This window comes from Nilaparvata lugens, chromosome 10 (assembly GCF_014356525.2).
Source record: "Nilaparvata lugens isolate BPH chromosome 10, ASM1435652v1, whole genome shotgun sequence".
NCBI classification, from domain to species: Eukaryota; Metazoa; Arthropoda; class Insecta; order Hemiptera; family Delphacidae; genus Nilaparvata; species Nilaparvata lugens.
Genome location: NC_052513.1, coordinates 41,973,738 through 41,979,492, shown reverse-complemented (window position 1 = coordinate 41,979,492; position 5,755 = coordinate 41,973,738).

The following is a 5,755-nucleotide window of genomic DNA, read 5'->3' as shown; positions in this document are numbered from 1 at the left end:
GTAATGTCTGAGGTTGTTCTAAATAGTAAATTCTTTGAAGCAACGTGTGAAGGTTTATACAGTGGAGTTCCAACAATTTAGTTTCAGATAGCGGTGAATAATTTAGATATTGCTTATTGAATGAGCGGATCTTTAGGATTTATTTAAGATTGCTGTGATAAATTTTAAGGCTGCTTTCAATATTAAATTCTTTGATGCAACGTTGAAATGTTTATACAGTGAGTAATTTCAACAATTTAGTATCAAATATTGGTTAATTGAATGAGTAATGTTTTTTCGTATGAACGAATCTTTGGGATTTATTCAAGGTTGTTGTAAACTTTTGAGGTTTTTTCAATATTGTGAATTCTTTGATGCTCTCACTGTAGGAAAGTTATACAGTGTACATAGTCATATAATATTAATACGAGTTTTATTGTTGTAAAAGCATATGGATGTCAGTCTGATATAAAATAGATAACTACGTACCGGTAATTTTGGAAATATCCAAGGCTGGGTTACACAAACGCCTGTTGAATTTTGATAATGATTAAATACTACAAAAACCAATCAGAGAAGCCTTCTTCTCAAAAGGGCCTTCTCTGATTGGATCTCGTGATTTGATTATGATTAAACTTCAACAGTCTTTTGGGCTTTCAGATTGGATAGATTTAATGCGAATCAGATTAATCAATGCTCAATTCATCTTCTGTATATAACTCGATCAATTATTGACATTCCAATCGTTCGTCAAAATCAATGTCCATTAGACCATTGAAAAATATTAATGCCAATGACACTGTAATTAATTTGTTTACAAAGAGTAATTTTTACCTGCAGTGAGAAGGAAAAAGCAATTCAGCAGAAAAAGTGAGGTAAAAGTCTCTTACGAAATTCATCGATATTGTTTGTTTAGAGCCCATCTTTCAATCTTAAATGATTTTCAATTGAAAGAAATGTAATGACGACTGAGTGCCTCCATAGTCTACATCAATAGAAACAATATGAAAACTTTTAGTACCCTTTTATTAAAAAATTTGAAATTTTTTTATAATATGTTCATATTATCTAGTATCAATTTGTTTATTTTTTACATTTTAACTTGAAAATGACCTATGGTTGAAACTAGTCGCTAAAATAGTTTAAAATTTTTAATAAATGGGTATTAAAAGTTTTTTTTTAATTTGATTCAAGTAGCTCATATAAGCAAAGTGATTCTATATCTATATTTTTTCTCGTATAGTTGACGACTCCAAGAGTGCCTTTCTATATATATATTTTTACTCGAATATAGTGATGTCCATGTTGTAATGGCGGTGGAGAAAGATAAGAAAACAGCGTTGCCGATTGCTGCCTTGCCACTGCCTTCTATAGAGGATAGCTGATACCGATATGTCTGATGTAATATTAACTGTTCATTCTTGTTTGAAATAACCAATTATAGGTATTCTATTCGTCAGCAGAAGATATTTTCAATGATTTAATAATAAATTTCTATAGTTGAGATTAAATATTTTGTTATTTATATTTCTACATTGCAGAAAAGCGATCTGTCAACGTTCTGGAGCTAGAAAAAGATAGCGCTATCTGCCTTGTCGAATGATAGACAAGGATAGCACCATCACATCATCAAGTTGTTGATCAAATACTGCCATTATAACGTGACCATCACTATAATATCATCACTCTTACTGCTCTGCTGTTTTCTAACTGATTTTTCCAAATGAATATTATTAAAATCCCGAATAATATTATTATTCAACAGCCCATTGTCACGCAATCATGATGGAGTTGATTGTTTTTGTTTTGAATCACAGCTGTTCTCTCTTTAATTATCACCAGTAATTGGTACTGGTAACGGTTCTCGTATTTAGCAACGGATATCCTGTCTGGTCGCCACATTCTCTGAAAAGCCGCCGAGTACTACTTGATAATTACCTGGACAAACTGCAAAAACGCCAATGAATTCTACTGTTTTTCATTCCTATCACTAGAGACAGTTATTCGAGGAACGTAGAAAAGGTGAATTTCGCCAACAAATTTCCATTTTGGCGAAGTCCACGTTATAAAGGTAGTATTTGATCAACTTGATGGTGTGATCCTTGTCTATCATTCGACAAAGCAGAAAGCGCTATCCTTTTCTAGCTCCTCAGCGTTTCCAGATCTTTTTCCAACAATGTAGAAATATGATAAATTTGAAAAATATTTAATCTCAATCATAAAAATCTATTATAGAGTAATTGGGGAAGATATTTCCTTGGCGAATGAATTATTATATAGTAATGATTTTTTTTCTATATATAGTAATTGATTATTTAGAACTTAGCCAAATCCTGAGCTCGGAAACCGGTCCTAAATTTCATTGATTTGATTGACTGATTGATTGAACAAAAGTTTCATTTTATTACCCACAGTAACATTCAATTCAAAGACAAAACGTGATGATTACTTTTATTTTCAATAATTCAATAATTTTACTTCTAAAACTTATTCATTCAGAAGCAGTATAGTCTACATTCTATTAAAAACTGGAGCTGAAAAGTAAGATAACCTGTTGGAGGTTTATAAAGCAGTGGATAGATCTCTCAAATCGATAACATCTGCCCTCCTGACCTTCTTCTCTCATCGAAAGCTTTATTAAAACTTCCTTTGCGCTCTTTTGTTGAGGTATCATCACAACATGACAGCAGTCACACCTCCTCATTCTCTCCACGATAATTTCGCTCATTTTTGAATCCAATTTCACCAAATTTCGAGAGACAATGCATGGCTATACATGAGAGATGTGACCGAATAGTATAGAATGTAATGGTGGCTTTTGCATTGAATTTCATTAAATTCCGAGAGATAATGAATAGCTGTATAGTGAGGTCCACGTTATAATGGCAATGGAGAAAGATAGGTGATCAACGTTGCCAATCCTCTGTCTAGTCAATGCCTTCTAACTTAGAACACAGTTATTTGTACAGAATTGAATTTTGCCGAGGAGATTTAATTAGATTCTCTCCGGATTCTATTTCATTCAATACGACACTCCATTTTATTCTATTCCATTTCGGTTCTATAGTGAGGTCCACGTTATAATGGTATTGGAGAAAGATGGGAGATCATCGATGCCGATCCTCTGTCTAGTCAATGCCTTCTACCTTGGAACACAGTTATTTGTAGAGAATTGAATTTTGCCGAGAAGATTTTATTAGATTCTCTCCGGATTCTATTTCATTCAATACGACACTCCATTATATCTATTCCATTCCGGTTCTATAGTGAGGTCCACGTTATAATGGTATTGGAGAAAGAAAGGAGATCAATGTTGCCGTTCCTCTGTCTAGTCAATGCCTTCTATAGACGGTAGCTGATACAGGTTTATTGATGTAATATGAACAGTTCATTCTCATTTAAAATAATCAATTATATTTTATTGAACAAGAAATTATATTTTTCAATAATCTCATAATTAAGATGAAATATTTTGTTAATTAATTATTAATTCCACATTGTTAAGAGACGTCGTGGCAACAGAGTAATGCGAGAATGAGATAGCGTATCCGCTTTGCTGAATGATAAACAAGGATAGCAATACTATTGCCATTATAACGTGAGCCCCACTATAGATTTGACCAGAGAGATGGTGGATATAGCACAACAGTAGCTGAATAATTCTATAGTAAGGTTCACGTTATAATGGCAGTATTTGATTAACATTTGTATTACTATCCTCGTCTTTTATTCGACAAAGCAGGTACCGCTATCCTTCTCTAGCTCTGCAACGTTGCCAGATCGTTTTCTAACAATGTAGAAGAATAATTGACAAAATATTAAATATGAATTATTGAAATTGAATATTTGATCTTGGAAAAATATATTTTAAAAGCGAATGAAATATAATTGATTATTTAGAACAAGACTGGACAGTTGATATTTCATCAGATATTCTGGTGCCAGCTAACATCTGTAGGAGGCAGTGGCAAGGCAGAGAATCGTCAACGCTGTTCTCTCATCTTTCTCCACTGTCATTTCAATCTGGACCTCACTATACACTTTCTGCATGTTACTCTTTGTACCCTCTATATTTGAGAGCCGAGGGTTAAGTGTAAGAGAGGACCGACTGCGCCCTAACTTCGACCTCCTAGGTCAAAAATAAGGACAGTCATTCTATTCTATTCTATACTCTCTGATAAGAGTGTTTAAAAAATTAGTGTCAAATCAGGCCAGGAAATCCGCTGAAACTAAATAAACTTACTATGTGTTTAGTTAGTGTTCATCAATGAATAGAGAAAGTTTGATATATTGTGAAGTTAGTAGGCTAACGTTTTTGGGAAAACCTTATCAATTGTTCTGTTATCATGTTTTCTGTTGTCAATTACACTTCGCATTCAAACTCTCAACAACTCTTTCATCAATGATTCACATTTGCTAGGCGCTCATTACGCGTGAGTTTTCCTCATTAATAATTGTACTTAATTAATGAGTTTTCCTCATTGATAATTGTACTTAATTACTTATTGTAATTACCAGAATTTACCCTAGGATTGACCAATATCATCACCCATAGTATACACTGATTCACGTTCATTACTCATCAAGTATGAATTATCCTAATTATTTTTTTTATGACAGAGAAGACTGTAGTCAGTTTTCGACTGACTGAAAGGAAGATCTAGTCAAATATCACGAATCTATCTGTAGAAAACACGATCATTTTACCAAACACTGTAAAAATTCAAAATAAATATTAATTTTACCGTTGTTCAATTTTTAGATAGTTAGTAAGCAAGTATTTTCTGACACAGATCAGGATGACAAAAATGATATTTTTTGCAAGATATGATTGAGAGGCTCTCAAATAATTAATTTCTTGACCTCGCCAATGATGTCATTTTCCGTGGTAAGTGGTAGATTGAACATAACCGTTGAAATTCCGCCACATCATTTATTAAAGTCATTCTATTTTTCGCTTATGCTCGAATTTTCCTTCCTACTATCATAAATATATTTATTCAGGCTATATGTAAGGGTGTGTGAAGGATATTTATTCATCGTTGGGAGTCCCTTTTCATCTCTCATAGATACCTTGTACAGTTTCCTAGACATGTTTGAAGCAATAATTCTCTGTTTGATTTTCTATATTATATAGTCTGATGGTTTGTTCTGGAAGCCGAGGGACTATATGATTTTTGTTAATATTTATTTATTTTTGTAATAAATATTTATTATTTATGAACAAACAATCGTGTGTGAGATTGGATCTTGAAAAAGATTAGACCGATTCGCAGAACCATAGAGAAACAATAGCGTAAGTGGATATCCCATGGTATAGGGCGTTTATGTCGCAACTTTTACTGTTATCTCAAGCCGATTACTGTCGACTGTTGTCGATTTTTACTGTTTTGACCGGGTAAGAGTGTATGAACGGCACAATATGAGAGACTACCAGCGTCATAAAGCTTCACAGGAAAGAACTACGTGGACTATCGGCTTGAGATAACAGTAAAAGTTGCGACATAAACGCCCTATACCATGGGATATCTACTTATGCTATTGTTTCTCTATGGCAGAACTCTTTTATAGACTCTTTAATCTTCTCATCATAGTAACCCCTGTATACATAACATGGAAGACATATGATTCATCCCGTATTTCCAATGCAATAGCCCAGTGTGGTTAGCTAAGAGAGGTCCCTCAATTATTATTAGACCTCCGTGCTTCCGTTTCGTGTTAAGCTCGTTAGCTGCATGTGTGTTGGCCTGTGTGACATCAATTGTACGACTATTGC